This window comes from Mangifera indica, chromosome 9 (genome assembly GCF_011075055.1).
Source record: "Mangifera indica cultivar Alphonso chromosome 9, CATAS_Mindica_2.1, whole genome shotgun sequence".
NCBI classification, from domain to species: Eukaryota; Viridiplantae; Streptophyta; class Magnoliopsida; order Sapindales; family Anacardiaceae; genus Mangifera; species Mangifera indica.
In genome coordinates, this window is record NC_058145.1 from 2,428,762 (window position 1) to 2,447,065 (window position 18,304).

Genomic DNA, 18,304 nt, shown 5'->3' on the forward strand with positions numbered 1-18,304 from the left:
GGACGCTATCATGGGGTCTGGTAACTAGCTTTAATATCAGATATAGAGCAAAGAGCAGGACAAAAGGTATACGTAAGATCGCACCAAATAAAGAGCTGTGAATAATAAGTTGGCCTTTTTTTTGTGTGTGTGTGTGTTTTATCTCTTAATTAATATAGCAGAGCTAACTAACAAAGAATACGGCTTATTTTTAATAAATTTGTTTTGGCCAAAAGACTATTTCCCACCCAAGGTTTGATGAAATAACAAATTGTCACCCTTTAAATTTTAAAAAGTTAGATTTCCATCTGACATCCATTTTTAATAGTGAATTTGTTAAGTTTTTTTTAAAATAATTGTTCTATTTTTTTTATTAAAATTAAAAAATTATCATTAACACTTAATATAAATGTTAAATCCCCGATATATCTTTACCAGTTTCAAAATTTATCACTTATACTTATAGAAAATATCAAAATTTTAACCAATTTTAAAATATTACATTTTATTCATTTTATTGTGATAAAACTATCGTTTTTTAAACTATTAAGTGACATCATTAATATTTGAAAAAGCTAACCTAAAATGGGATCTTTGCCCTAAAACATAAGGGCAGGAATTAGAATGTTTATATAAACTTGTGTTGTTTGATTAGTGAGAATCAAAATTCAAACCCTAATCTTTGTAGCATTAGTTATAGATAATTCAAAGTGAAAGTAGGGATATGTCATTGAAGGCAACATCACGACTCATCAACCAATGAACATTGTTTAGAAATATTTGGAGCTATATGGTCAGGTGACGGTTGGAGGCATAAGAAAAATCCAAGTGAATTAATGGCCCACCGATTGAGTGATTCAGAGGAATAGGATGCTAGAATCCATTGAGGATTGACAGAGCTTTCATGGCAGTGTCTTTTTGTGCATTTTTCAATTTAATTTTATTTGGGTTGATTATCATATTCTTTTATAACTGGTGATTTGGAAGGTTGCGTAATATAGAATGCCTAAGAATACTTGCAACATTGTCGTGGTGTTTGTCGTAAAATGCTACAACATTCTTTCCATGATATCATCATAAATACTTACTATTTATTTTCTAAATTAGGATTCTTCATCTAATTATAATTTAGCTCTAATAATTTAAGCAACAAAACATGCCTTCAGTTTTGAGTATCTAAATGATATGTTATAATATAATAATCATTATTTATCATTAATTTAAAATCATATAATAACACATAATTTGAGCATTCAGTTGAATATTTAAAAATGAGTGTCTATCATTTGAGCATTCAGTTGAATATTTAAAACTAAGTGTCTTATAATAAACCCACTTGAACCTGCATAATCTCACTCTCTAGGTTTAAAGATATCTCAATATCATGGAAAAACAATCAAAGTTTTACTCATTAACAATGGTAGAGCCAAAAAATGGTAGAGCCAAAAATACAACATAGAGAGGTTAACATTAAATAAAAATAAAAATATGAAGTTCAATTAAAAAACAATAAAATTTAAAAAGGGTTTACGTAAAATTTTAAGAGTTGTATTGATATTTTTAATATATTAAACTACTATTTTCAAAACTAACAAATTATTAAACTATTAATTTTTTAAACTCAAAGAGGTCAGCTGATTCTCCTTAATTATTTTAGTTCTATTTTTAATTTAAAAACTGTTTTTCCTTGTAAATATATATTAATACTATGTGACAAAAAATTAGTTTGTAACCATTTTGTACAATAATATCTATTATATACAAAACCCTTTTATCAAAATCAAGTTTTGCATTCTTAACCTTTGAATTCGATTACACGCATACTCTTTCAAAGTAAATTTATATAGCACCACGCAGTTCAATTTTCTGAAGAACAGGCCTTGAAAATTGTGCTATATATGGAATCACTACTACAACACATAGCTAGATGAAGTTAACAGAATTTTGGTTATTCAAATAGAGAAAAACCTGTATATAAATTAAGAAATAGACAGGTGTTTCTCTACACATACAGCCGCCACAAGTAAGGACAATGACAGTCCCATTCCCGTACTCCCTTCCAAAAGGCCCGCATCACGTGGAACCATTAGTTGTTTCTTCTGCCACCATTTTCTTCCTGCTTGGCTTATACGTAATTAACTTAAATGTGTACACTTATTTCAATTTAATTAGGATAACATACACAAACCCTGAATCAAACGGCATCTCTTGAGATATCCATCATCACCTTTACCTTTCTTGTTCTCTTCCTTCTGGCTTTACCATAATGCATCTTCCTTTTTAACGTTTGCAGACATCTGTGCTGCTAGTTTGCACCTCTAATATTTGTTTCTATAAAGACACATCAACCAAACCATCATTTCCCAGATTGTGTTTTTTCATCTCTTTAATTCCTTCCTTCAAAAAAAAAATATATATATATATATATATATATTTCTATAGGACCACTCTTCTTATTTTACACCAACACGACAATATTTCTGTTCTACTCATTAGGGCTCTTCGGTTTTTCGCTTTTCTTCTTTTTTTAGCATTCAACACTGATTTCAGAGAGCTTATATATATTGAGTCTTATAAATTAAGATGAATCATCAAGCTTTTTAGAATCATACATCGTGTTATTTAGAAGAACTCATCATTGTGAAACATAGGAACAAATTAACATATGATAAGTGAAGACATCTATCAGTTTAAGTATGATTAACATCATGATTAAATAAAGTCGATGATTGATCATTGGGTAATTAGTAGATCTTATTTCAAAGAGCTTCGTAATTAAAATAATCTTGACTCTAAAATTCTAGATCCGACTGACAAGTTCAATTCTTACTTTGATGTATTTTTGTGGTACATATATTTATTATAAATTGACATGTGTATGGGGAATAGCCAATTCATATACCTGGCGACAATTGAATAGAAATTAATATCCACAGACGTTGAAGACAAATGGCAATTAGGCCGGTAAATTGGGTATTTGCTCTGCCTTATTGGAAAGGGAATAAGATATTTTTCAACAAAGACAGAGAAGGCGATAGATATAATTAAAATCAAGGTTTTCAAAACCAGACCGGGATAAAAATCATTTTAAGTACTAGTTTTGATCGGACCGGTTAAACCATTTGAACCGATCGGTTGAACCGTTTGAACGGATCGAATTACAATTTGGTCATAAATTATCGTATATCGGTTCATTATATATAAATAGGGTATCACAGAAGACTGATATTCAACTTTCAAATTCTTATAAACTAACCACATTACAAATGAAATACATTCAATCGAGACATTCAATACAGATACATACTAAAATTACAAATTCGTAATATAAAATTATAAATTAATAATAAATCAATTAATATTTTCTAATTAAGAATTTATATTTGTTTATATAGATTGAACTATTATTTTACATAAACCAAGGATCGCTCCCTTGTTTCAATTCAATTTTTATCACTTTATATTGCTTCAGTTCCCTTACTGTGCAAATACAAATTCATAACATGCAGCATTATTTAAAACTTTTAATTTGAAACTTTCAAACGTTTTCACACCCTTAAGCAATTGATCCACCAAAGAGTTTACAAGGCCTTACAAAACACCAGCTTCCCATCGTTGCCCGAGAAGTCGTCGGTCACAGCAGCAACGGAAATCGCCGTCGTCAGCCAACGTCTGAGCCTGGGAAGTCGCTGTGAAACTTGCAAATATAGCCGTGAAACTGCTGCCTTGTAAGCCTGCAAACCGACACCCCTCAGCGGCAGCGTCGTTGTCGGCAGCCGTATTTAAACCGTCGTCGGCAAGAAACAGGAAATTCGTCGGAGGAAGTCGTCCTCTACAGCAACTAAGGACTGCGTCTGCGTGCACTGCAAGGAAGAGGCGTAAAACGAAAAACAATGTTTTACGCAAAAAAATTTTATATGCAGCCTTGAACCAGTTTCTGCATGGACTGGGTTGGACCGCGGTTCAGGAGAGAACCGGCGGTTCAACCGCGGTCCAATCCGATTTTTATTCCAAAACGGTTTTGTCTTCAACCGAACCCGGCTACAGTACCGGTTCACGGACCAACCAGTTTGACCAGCCGGTCCGGTCCAGTTTTTAAAACTTTGATTAAAATCTTTACAGTTGAGGATAAGGATAAATATATACATGGTTCGTCTTTTCTTTTATATATTCTTTAAACTCTTATATTTTGAATTGCTCTTAAAAGTTTTAAATTCTTACAAATATATAATAACAACTTATACATATTCTATTATTTTCTAAACAGAATGAAAAGAGAAAAGTGTGAGAAATTTTTCCTTTGTAGATAGAGAGAGAAAAAAGATAAAAACTTTCCCATAGAGAGAGGATGAAGATTTCCTATTATCCTCGTATTGAAGATGAAGTGGGAACGAGAAAGGTTTGTTCTATAGAGATGAAAATAGAGATTGAGATATTCAATTTTGACTTGACCTGTTATCATCTCTTGAATTGATTAAATTTTACCATATAAGATACGGCCAAAAGAAGTTCATTTCATATTAATGGATTGGATAAATTCAAGATTGAAACATGTGTGGTTGCTTGATTTAGGGTTTTAAGCTGTGATCATGATTTAGTGGTTCTTCAATCATGCAATTGCTAGATTTACTCCCAACTTACGACAAGTTTGCACATGAGGAGTCGCTGTCCACTGGTTCAGTGCTTCTTCCATGCATTAGAAAGAAACTTGTTTATTTATTTGGTTTTGGTTGAGGACAAAGTCTGCTTGTTGTTATCGGTAATTGTGTCATTATCATGTTGAGAAAAATTAATTAATTAATATTAATATTAATTAGCCAACTAATATATACAAATAAAAACAACAAAGCTGCAACTTAAGACGGTTGCCCCTCACATTTTAGTTTGCTAATATAAAATTAGCACACTAATAATTTAATTAACCTAATCAAAGAGCTCTTAATTTTATATTTCGATAGCCAACTTTATCTCCAAGAGTAGAGTTATCGGGCTACGCCAATTTGTTGTGCTTGCTACTTCTATTTAAAACTTCCTCTCTTATGTTACTTTCATTACAAATGATAAATCATAATAATTTTAATTTTGAAGTAACATAAAAACAAGATTTAAGAGCTAATTTCATTATCTTATATATTAAATATCTATCAACGGTTTACATCTATAAAAAAAACTACTTAGAATCGTCATCTAAAACTATTTTATAATTAAGTACTCTTTAGGAATTAATTACTATAGATGTGTTTAACTGTATATGTTTATAATACTAGACAAAGATAATTAAAATTAGCCTAATCTCGTGCTTGGTCAAGTTGAATATAGAATATATATAGAGAGAGAGAGAGGTGTCCCAATTAAAGCTACGTCGTATTAGGGCAATCATGGTGAAATCGAGCTGGTGATACCTCATTTGCAATGGAATAATTAAAAGATAAATTTGCATAAGATCCTCTCCATCTTAGCTAGCGAGCTGTACAATTACGTGCCAGGATGTCCAACAAAAATGACGGTTAATCAAATCTTGTTTCTTCCATTTGCTTGTCTTTTCCTTGGGCTATATTATTCTGAAAGTGATATCGTTGGGGGAAGACGACGAACCAGTGCTTATTATACATGCAATCCTCATATCTCTTATCTTCAAACTCTCTAAAGACAACAATATTTACTACATTTTATATGTTTGGAGGTGTATGATCAATTACTACTTGCCACGTGATTCCTAAGCTTTTATTGATACAGACAAACACAATCCTCTCTATTGTAACAAATATATAATAATTATAATAGTTAAATCGTGTATCAAAAATTTAATTTTTTTATATTTTGTATCATATCATATTGGATATTAGCTTTTTAAAAATTAACACGTTATCAATAATAAAATAATAAAAAATTATAATCGACACGTTATCATTTTGAAAAATATCACAAACACCCTTAAAAATTTTATATAAAACCCTATTGCATCATCATTTTCTCATAAAATATTTATCAATCCATATTGGTAATATGTATCGTATTGTAGGATATATATCATATTGTATGATATGTTCATTGTATTGTACTAATTTGATACATCTTATGATATGTATCATTTTTTACCTGTATCATATTGTAAAATACTGATAACTATGATAATAATACCATTGTTGTAAGAGTAGATTATATTTTCCACCCAAGGTTTTGGGAAAACCAAATTCCCACCTGTTGAATTGTTAAACTATAAAGTGCCACCCAAAACTTAGCTTCATTTTTAGAAATAGTCTTGAGATAGTGTTAGATAATTGAATGGCTAGAAAAGTTATTCCCACCCAAGGTTTGGTCTATTACCAAACTCCCACTCGTAATATTTCAAAATTCAAATACTTATCTTTCTGTTAAAATTCTCTTTTAGGGTTAAGGGTAAAACTATGATTTAACAAAAATATTTTTAAAACTAAAACTTTATCTCATTTCTCTCTTAGTTTAAAAAATTAACAATATCCCCCTATCCAAAAGTTTGAAAAGTTCACTTTTTCCCTAAGGCTTTTTTCTACTTTCTTCGACTATTGGAATTTGATCAGCCAACTTCATCTTCCCACCCATGCATTGGTTGACTCTCTCTCTCTCTCAGTCTTTGGTTTCATTCTATTGAAATTGACCAAACCAAATGGCATTCGGTCGCTCTTCCCCCAAACAAAGATGAAGACAAAGTTGGTGTTCTTTGTTCATCAACACTCTTCGTTCACCAATGCTCTTCCCCCAAATGTCTGCTCTTCATTTGAATTAGGAGTGATGCATTCATTTATTCTTTGATTTCAGCTTTAGTCGATTTCGATGGGAGCAGACGAATTAGGAGTGATGCGTCCGAATTAGGAGCTGACTAGCACCATTCGGTTTGTGCTACTTTCAACACAATGAAACCAAAGATGAAGAGAGAGAAAGAGCTAACCAACGCATAGGTGGGAAGACAAAGTTGACCAGCCAGATTCTAGTTGCTGGAGAAAGAAGAAAAAACCTCTAAGAAAAAAAGTGAACTTTTCAAACTTTTGAGTGAAAGGAAATTATTAGTTTTTTAAACTAAAAGGGAAAATGAGATAAAATGTAAGTTTTTAAATATTTTTTGTTAAATAAAGTTTTTACTTGTAATCCTAACAGAAAATTTTAATAGAAAAGTGAGTATTGAAATTTTTGAAATTTTATGGGTGAGAGTTTAGAAATAGACCAAACCTTAGGTAAGAATAAGTCTTTTGGCCTAAGTAAATTATCATATTACCTATAACTATTTCACTTTTTTTAAATTACCATATTAACTCTAAAAGTGGTTGGGGTGATTTGGTTGAATTTTGTCGGAATCACACTAGCCTATGAGCGATCTCGTCATATCAAACTTAGCTTGGTGTGATATTTCAAAACAAATTAATTTGTTCAAATTACACCTTGAAATGCATGTCTAACAACCAAAACTGCAACCAAAGTGAGATCGAACAGTCAAAATCTTAGCCTAAAAGCAATGTATTCTTATCGCACCCACTTGGTGTTATTCCAACCAGCATGCACTTCTTTGGGTGCAATTCTAGCCATAGTACAATATTTTGAGTGTGTTTTAATCTGAATCTCACTTGAAAATGTATTTTAGTCGAAATTACACTTTTTTTAATATGATTTTTTCAATGAAGCATATTTTTTCAAAATTTTAGGAAGAGAATGATATTTATGCCTTTTTAATGCTAGTTTTTTTCTAATAAAGTTGTGTTTTGGTAGTAGTTAATGGTTTAAGAATTTATTAAGAGAATTGAATAACATAAAATTTGTGTATGTTACTATCTAAATTATACATGAATTTATACATGTTCTAGATATTATACAAGGAAACAAAATCAAGTTAATCAATATACAATAACACATAACAGGAAACCATATATTCATAATATATTCTAACATAAAAATCAAATATATAAAATATATTTTAATATCCCCCCTCAAACTCAAGTAGGCAAAGAATTTGTTTTCTTGAGTTTGTAATATAAGTCATGAAAATGTCTTGGAGGATGAGTTTTAGTAAAGACATTAGCTATCTAATTAACAGAAGGTATGGAAGCGAGATGAAAGGTCCCTTTGACAAGATTATGGTGAACAAAATGATAATTAATCTCAATCTATTTAGTGTGCTAATGAAAAAAAATCATTATGGGTAATCTGAATAACATTATGATTATGACAGTAGATGTTTGTAACATTTGATTAAAAGACTCATATCTTGCAACAACCATTGAAGCTAGAAAAGTTCAGAAGTAGTGTCTATAAGTACTCTATACTCTGCTTATATACTTGAACAAGATACAACTATTTGCCTTTTACTACGCCAAGAAATGAGAAAATATTTTAGAAAGAAATAATAACCAATGGTGGAACGTCTATCTGTAGGATCATCTATCTAATCAGCATTAGAATATGCATGCAATATAAGTGAGGATTGATCAGAAAAATGAAGACCATGAAACAAAGTACTTTTGATATATCGAAGGATACGAAGCACTATCGCAAAATGAGCAGCCATAAATTAACTAACAATATGAATGATATATACTATATCTGGTCCAGTACAAGTTAAATAGATAAGATTTTCACCCAGTTGTCTATAAAGAGTAGGATCATCAAGAATAGTCCCATTTGTAAGATAAAGTTTAACAATAGTTTCAAGCAGAGTGTTGTCAGTTTTATTATCTGTCAAGTCAACATGAGATAAAAGATCAGTAGCATACTTCATTTGAGATAAGTAATAACCAGTATGATCAGAAAAAACTTCTAATCCAAGGAAATAACTCAAGTGACCAATAACCTTCATTTTAAATTGTGAGTTGAGAAACTATTTTAACTCTTTAATACCTTGCATATCATCACCAGTAATAATCATATCATCGATATATAGCAACAACAGAGTACATCCCTTCTCAGTTTCGCAGATGAAAAAGGCTTTATCATAGGATTTAAGATAGAACCTTAATTGGCATATGGTAAAACTGAATTTGGCAAACCATGCCTTTGGAGCTTGCTTAAGTCCACACAAGACTTTGTCATGTGGATACCTATATGCAGATGAAGGTTTCATATAAACTTTCTCAAAAAGATCTCCATTCATAAAGGCATTCTTCACATTCATTTGAAAAAGTTTCCATTTTTTAACAATTGCAATAGTTATAAGACTATGAGTAGAAGTGATATGAACCACTGGAACAAATGTTTTCTTATAATCAATATCATATTCTTGAGTAAAATCCTTCGTCAATAACCAAGTTTTATAGTGTTGTACTGAGCCATCAACATAGGTTTTAATTTTGTAAATTTATTTATATCCAACAACAGATTTACCAAAGAGTAAGTCAACCAAGTCTCAAGTATGAGTCTTTATTAAGACATCTAATTCTTCTTACATTGTTTACTACCAAAGGGGGTTTGCATTAGCTTTTGTATAAGAGGAAGTATCATGCAAAGAAACAATAACATAATAACAATGATAATCCCATAAATAAAAAGGTGGTTAATGTACTCTCATAGGTGTATCAATATTTTGAGATGAGGAAAAACTTAGTAGAGGCTTAGAATCTAAAGATGAGTTAGATACTTCTGGATTGGTGGTAGTGTGATCATCTGTATGCCTTGTATCAAAGGGTTTAAGAGAAGGTAGAATGGATTTATTATTATTGTTAGAAGAAGATACATTAGGAAACAACTCAACAGATGGATTAGTGCATAAGGTGAGTTGATCTCAGACAAGTTAAACTTTGAAAAAGTATAATTCATTTTATATTTTCAAAACGTAACATGTCAAAATATACAGAGATGTTAAAAATAAGATCCTAACAACGATAACCCATATGTTTAATATCATAACCCAAAAAACCACATAACCTAGTGCAAGGTTCTAATTTTAATCATTCATGTGGTTGTAGAAAAACAAAACAAGCAGATCCAAAGACCTTAAGAATATTGTAATCGGGAGCTTTACAATACAAACATTTGTAAGGCCTTTAGTTATTAATGAGTGAATTGGGAAGAAGGTTAACTATGTAGATAGCGATGAGGGTCACTGCTCCTCAAAACCGATTATGACATGATGCAAAGATTAAAAGGGTATGAACAATATCAATAAAATGTCTATGTTTACATTCTATACGATCGTTTTGTTGTGAAGTATTAGGACAAGACCTATGAACAGTACTGTCATGGCGAGAAAGTAGAGTAAGAAGTTTAACATCTTTATACTCATAGTATTATCTATTCAAAGAGTTTTAATGACACAAGAAAATAGAGTTTTGATAGAAGTAACAAAATTTGCATCGATTTTAGGTATTTGAGAACGATTTTTCATAAAATATGTCCAAGTAAATAGAGAAAAATCATCAACAAAAATAATAAAGTAAGTATCATCACCTATAGTAGCTATTGGAAAAGGTCCCTAAATACCGTAATGTACTAGGTCAAAAATAGTAGAAAAAGCAAAATCATTATTGTTAAAGGGCAAAGCAAGATGTTTACCAAGTTCACAGGAAGCACAATCAAAACAATCAATTTTAACATTCCCTAAAATGCTATTAAAACATAAAAATTTTAATCGAGAAAGAGAAACATGACCAAGACAAGAATGCCACATAAAGGAAGACAAAACGATGGCATACTTTGACACATTGGATGTAATTTGGGGGGGGGGGTAATTGAAGAGATATTAGTTCAAATAGATGACCAATTTTATGCGCAATCCCAAAAATATGTCTTGTTGTGAATCCTACATAGAATAACCATAATGAGAAATATGTATGTCAAGACCAATATCACATAATTGTCGAACAGAAATAAAATTTAGTGAGAGTTAAAGGACAAAAAATGCATTTGTTAATGATAAATTAAAAGTGGAGATATCACTAATATGACTAACAGATAAACTAAAGTTATAAGCAGTACAAATAACAGAAGAATTAGACACAAAATTTGCTTATTTAAAAAGGTGAGAATTAGCAGTCATATGGTTACACACTCAGAGTTAAAGTACCAAGAAGAAGATATGTCTGAGATGACAGATAAGATAAAAGAAGTGAAGGTACCCTTGATAGATCTAGCTAAGACTTATTTTAGAGTATCGAGGCCTACCTGACTAAGAAGCTCATCTATGGCATAAGAATGGCTAGAAGATGAACTTTTAATGGTGGCAACAATGGTGTTAGAAGATGGACCTTCATATGGTTACACACTCGGAATTAAAGTACCAAGAAGATGATATACTTAAGTTGGATGATAAGATAGAGGAAGTGGAGGTACTCTTGATAGATTTAGCTAAGACTTGTTTTAAAGTGTTGAGGCCTACCTACTAAAAAGCTCGTTTATGACAGAAGAATGGCTAGAAGATGAACCTTCAATGGTAGCAATAGTGATGTTAGGAGTAAAACCCTTACCAGACTTAGACTTGGTTTGATTGTTTCATCCAGTGCCTTGATTAGATAGTAACTTGAAACATTTAGAGATGATATGTCCTAATTTGTGGCAATACCAACACATTACTTTACATTGTGATGATGAAGAAGCAGAAGTAACCAAGAAAATGTCAGTGGACATAATGGATTGACATGACTTTAAAGTAGCAAGTCAAGTCTCTTTAGCATATAACTATATAACTACTATGTCAAGATCAGGAAAGGTATCCTTATGCAATAGAAAAGATTGGACTGATTTAAATTTATCATTTAGTGTCATAATAAATGGATAAACTCAAATTTCGTCTATTTCTTTTGCATGAAGTATAGAATCATATGAATCATGCCATTTAAGTTTAGACATTGATAATTGATCCCATAAAATAGTCATCTATGAGAGAAATTCATTGATGGTCTGACCAGGTTTTTGATGCATGCAGCTAAGATCATCATAAAACTAAAACAGATGAATAGCATTGGTAGCGGAGTAATGCTTAGAAAATACTTCCCAAACTTCTTTAATAGTCTTGAGGCATCCAAATTAAAGTTTAATAAATGGAACACAAGTATTATGAAACTATGTAATGATTTGATAATTTTTGTTGTCTTATTCCTTACATGTTGCATTATAATTGGATATCTTTTCATCTTGTCTTTTAATTGATTGGAGTATATCGTCAATAACATAACGTCATAATTTTCAGCCTTTAAGAAATTCAAATATTTTTAGAGCCAAATTAACATAGTTTGTACCATTAAGAATGGTACTAATAAGGTGTGAGATATCTGATTTCTCCATTAAGCAAAAATAAATTCCAAGCACACTCAATATAAATCAGTTAAGTCAACACACCGAGTCACCAAGCTTAATAACTCACAATATAAATTCCAACCAAGAATTAATATAACAAGACAACCAAACCACCATTTTATACTTCAAACAAGAATTAATTCAATCAAATAACCAAACACCCTCAACTAATAATTAAATTAACCAGACAACCCTTAACCAGGAATTAGATTAACCAAGCAGCCAAACAATATCCAAAATCAAACTCACAAGTTATCAGAAGTAGAAAAACTTATTAAAAAGTTGAGTCATTGGAGATCTTAGAGCAAGAAATGAAATCCCTAGAGAAGTAGATCGTTAGACATCTAAGAGGTCCCATCAATGGCAAAAAAAAACCTTGAAACTGGATATCTATAAGGTGTGTTTCATCATTGGAAAAAAGGTGTTTTGTAGTCGAAAAAGAGTCTTATGTCATCAGAAGGTGAGAAAGCAGTCACTAATGCACTCTTCAGTTGCTAGGAATGAGGGGAATAATTGAAACAACTAAACAATTTGGAAAACACCAATAATTTCTAAAAAAGGTGAATAGTCGTCGGAAACTAAAGGAAGCAGTGAGAATGGTGCCACAAAAAAGAGAGAACCAATGAAAAGAAACCCACGACCTTTATTGGAAACTGAGCTAGCATTGCTAAAGGAAAAAAAAAAACCAGAGGGCTGGGAAGAGTATTTCCCTTTCTTATGGGGGGTGAAATGATAGTTCTCAAATCTAGGGAGTGGCTACTATGAAGAATTATGAAACCCTAATTTTAAGGGTATAAGAGGTTGTTTGAAAAATTGATACGTGCAAAATGATATTAATGCTCTGATATCATGTTAAAAGAATTGAATGACGTAAAATTTGTGCATATTACTGTCTAAATTATACATGAATTTATATATGTCCTAGATATTATACAAGAAAACAAAATCAGGCTAATCAATATACAATAATAAATAATAGAAACCATATATTCAGAATATATTTTAACATATAAGCTAAATATATATAATATATTCTAACAAATTTAAAGGATAAGAATTTGTGGTTTCCCCAAACTTTGGGTGGAAATAACAATTTACTCTTATCATAATTCATTTTAAAGTTCGAGTAAATATAATACCTAAAATTAAATCATTTATACACTTAATTAAAAAAAATTAGACGTTTGATGATGAAAGTGTTAAAAGAGATAACTCTAAATCTTCAATATCATAAATATTTCGACAAACAATGCTAGTTATGACCCCCTTTAACGTGGTTGAAACTAATTATATCTAGATCGTTTTACAAATTATTATAAATATTTATAAATAAGATAAACTCTGCCCTCACAATTTTATTTTTAGAAAAAAATAAAAAAATGGAATATAATAAATTTTATTTTTAAGAGAAAATATAAAATGTTATCATAAATTTACAAAAATAAATTTTATAAAAATAAATTTATAGTAAGATTATATACATTTATAATTAGTATCAATTTGAATATTAATGATAAATTTATATTAATTTTAGGATTAATAATTATAAAAATAAATTTATAAATTAAAATAGTCATCAAACGTAAATGTCATCGGTGAATGTTAGAATCGCATTAAGATGATGTGCTTTAGTTGGAATTACATTGGAAACGTGTTATTACAACTATTAGCTAGATTATTTTAGTTTTTTTTTTTTAATTGTAGGCTTTTGATTTTTTCTTTTTCATTTGAAGATAGAGGTGTAATTTATAAATATTAAAGTTAATAAAACAAAGGATAATTTGTTTGTATTTTAAGGGTATAAGTAATATTACTCGTATAATATTTAAATAAAAAAATATATATCTGTGCTAATAAATCTTATTAATTTATTTATATTAATTAATGATGTGATTATTTATTTTTTTACTTTAAAATTATCTAATCACATTTTGTCATGTTATTTAGTATGGCAAGTTATTAAAATTTTATATATTTTACAAACAGAAAAAATAACTTTTAATCATTAAATTTAAATAAACATAATGTAAAAAAAAAAAATCTTTTTTAATAATGGTTTGCTTGGGTTTAGATTCAAGTTTAATCGAACTCAAATTTGTCTTAACTTGAGTAGAGTTGAACTCGTCTCAAAGTTGTTTAAGTTCAACATATTTGAAGAGAGTTAGGCTCAAGTGTGGCTCGAGTTCAAGTCTGAGTGTCAAGTTTTGAACTTAACTTAATTTTATAGTTTAACAAAAAATTATTAAAATAATACTATTTTGATTTATATTGATCAAAATAATATTATTTTAATCTATTTGTTCGACTTTTTAAGATTATAAATTTGACAAATTGAATACCCATACAAAACTCTAACTCAAATTTATTCTAAACTTATTTAAATTTAAGCTTATTTTTTAACTCAAATAAAGCCAATTCAAAACTCTAATTCTGCCTAAAAGATAATTATAAAATAATGATCAATCACTTCAGTTGTAATGGAGTTAAATTTCTGAAAATCCTCACGTTATCATAGTACAAATGGCGATGACGCTTTCCCCACTTGGTTTTTGTTTGATATTAAGAGCTTGACGAAGAAAACGACACAAGTCTTCACAAATCAAGACATGTAGAGAAGAGAACTCGGTGCGGAATCTACATAGTACATCACTACAAAAGTCTTTTCGTATTCTTAGTGACTTATGTCTTAAATAGCATTTGGTTTACACGTGTATTATATTGTCTGTAATGTACTGCATGAAAAATGGATGGACCGAGTTGCTGGTTACGCGAATATAATTTTTAATATCTTATGGTATATAATATATATTTTATAATATAATATAAATAAAAAATAATATATATTTAAAATATATTATATTATATGATAGGATACATATTATTAATATAAATTGATATAATTTAAAAAAAATGATAATATAATAAAGATATATATATAAAATTTTAAATTTGTATAAATATTTATGATATTTTTTAAAATGATAACATATCAATTATATTTTTTTATTATTTTATATTTTAAAAATTATATCATATAATATAATACTTAATATATAATATATAAAATTAGATTTTTGATATATAATATAACATACGATTTGCCTACCATATATGTGAACATAATCTGGATATATAATACAACTCTACATATATATATGAGAGATATATAAACAAATATTTATGGTTAAATAATTTTAAATTAAAAATAAAATAAAATTTAATTATATAATAATATATTATATAAATATTTAATTTAATATTTAAAGTATAGGTATATAACATTGTTTTACATTTAATTACTTTTCGTTGGATTTGAAAATCCAAGAAAAAACAAGTTATAACAATTAACTGATAAAATTTGGGTATTTCATTTATAAAATATCATTAAAGCAAAACGAGCCAGACAGGTGCCCTTGAGCTGGAAAAAAGTAAGTGGTCTTTAATGGGTCGTAGGCCCAATAGAACTCCAGTTTGGACACTGCAGGATCATTATCAGCTTTGAAACTATTACTTGGGCGAAACAGATTTCTTTGCAATCTTGAAATTCTGAAGTGGAAATAGGGTTAAGTATGTCGTTTGGTTTGGGTTTAATTATGTACCATATTTAACAAAATCGCAGAAAGGCCCAAAAATACGCTCAAATGATAAATTGAATCAAACCGAAACGAGACTTTTCAGTTTGGTTTGGTTTGAGATATTGTCAAACTATTTTTTTTAGTTTGGTTTAAAAAATGATTTCAATCGGACCGAACCATATAGTGCACGATTGTATGTCGTACCATGAAGAATTTTTATTGTGCTTATCGCTTGGGTGAGCAAAATTAGCTCATTTCCACCTATGTTTGTCTATAGGATTGGATTCGATATGGGTAAGGGCCGAACAATAACTAGGTTGAAATCAAGTTAAATTCAAAAGGCCAATTTGAGATTAACTAATTGAATAAATCAAGGTTCGAACTTGACTTAATTGATGCTCAAACTTGTTTAAAAAAATTTTGACTTTGGACTCGTTGTGAGTTGAGTTCGAATTTGAATGTTCGAATCTCTTTAAACTCGACTTATTTACTAAAACAAGTCCAATTTTTAGCTTGTGGTAGGTTTTAGTTTGAACTTGGCTCATTTGAATTGAGTTGTGATTCAAATTTAAGTAGTTCAATTTAAATCTAAGTATTTATTATACCTGACAGTTTGCATCATTGGGACATGTTTGTATCATATCAGTTTAATTTCGTGTCAAAAACCTTAAACTCTAATTTAGTCTGAATTAAAATTGTATCAAAATTTTTCAAACCTAACATAATCATTTAATATTCAGATTGACCTAACACAATCCAAATTAACCTGAAATAATTTATTATTTTCATTCCCCTAAATGCTTTTAGCATTTTAATTTTTTCACCAAATTATCCAAACTTGTTATTAATAAAACAAATAATATAAATTTTTTTCTTATTTACAAATGGTTTTAAAATTATATACAAAAACTTTTAAAATACTTTAATAATTTTATTAACCAAAATTACATTCGCACTGCTGAATAATAAAATAAAAATCAAGATTAATATAAGCAATTACAATTATATAAAAATATAACTATATATAATTTGTAAATATTTCAACTATTACTAATATTGTTATTCAATATTTCTAAAATTTATCTTTTACAAATTCTAATAAAGTAACATTTTTTTAAACATTCGAGTTAGTTCGGGTTTGTTTGAGTTATTTTCATATTAATTTTAATACTATTCAATTTAGTTTTGAGTCATATCGAGTTAATCCGAAATAAATTTTTTGTAAAAAATCTTAACTTAATTTGATTTTTTTGTATGTATTATATTAAGTTAATAGATCGTATTAAAAATTGTCAATTTTTCTATCTATATCATAGTAAATTTTGTGGGCCAAGAAATGAGCCTTTCTTCGAAACCCAGAGACAAGGGCCAAGGGGCTCTTACAAACAGAAATGGGGAGATTTATTATAACTTAATTTTTCACATTTTTACATAATATGAGGTTATTAGGAAAAGGCAACATAACGTTCCCACCCAAGGTTTAGTGTAAACCCGCTCACCCCTACTAACTTTTCAAGAACTAAATATTCACCCATCTATTAGTTTTAACTGTTGCAGTTAAAAATAAAATCGTCATTTAAAGATTTTTATTTTAACAAAGAAAAAGTTATTTCTTTTTCCCCCTTAATTTTAAAAACTAATTACTTTCCCCTTAACTCAATTTTAAAAAACTAATTTTTTACCTCCATCATATATGATTTTTAAGGTTTTATATTTTAGAATGAATAACTGTCCTCTCAAACTTTAAAACATTATATTTACACCTCAAAAACTTTATTCCATCTTTTTAATGATTGTTCTTGTCGGTGTTTCTCTTCAGTGGCATCTCCCCTCTCTCCCCAATGGTTTTCAGGCGTGAAACCATTAAAAATTTGACTGAAATGATCAGATTTTTTAGCATGGAGCTTCCTAAAACGACAACGAATTATGATGAAGATTGGCAAGAAATGTCGATCTTTGGGAAAACCCGATCTGAGTTTCCCAAAGACCAAGGGTGTCGAAGATCAACGTTTTATGCCAATCTTCATCACAATTCGTCGCCATTTTAAGAAGCTCCATATGCAAAATCTTGTCATTTTGGCCTATCTTGGTGGTCGTTCACAATAGATAAAATTATAATTAGTATCGGTGGTCATTTGTGACAGAAGAAGAAGGTTGACTGTCACCGATTAAGGAAAATAAAAAAGAAACTCTAAGGGTTAAATTGTCACTTTTTAAACTTAGATAAGAAAAAATTTATTTGTTTTTAAATCTAAAAAAAAAAATGTGATAAAATTTTATTTTTTTTAATTTTTTAAAACTAACAAACGATTTTATTCTTAATTATAATAATTAAAATTAACAGATGAAAAGTTAATCAGCATGAGTTTAGATTTATACTAAAACTTGGGTGGGAATAAATCATTTGGCCTTTGGAAAATATATAGATTTGAATTACTTAGATAAATTACATGCAAATTAAATTATATAATAGAAAACATCAGACACGGAAACGG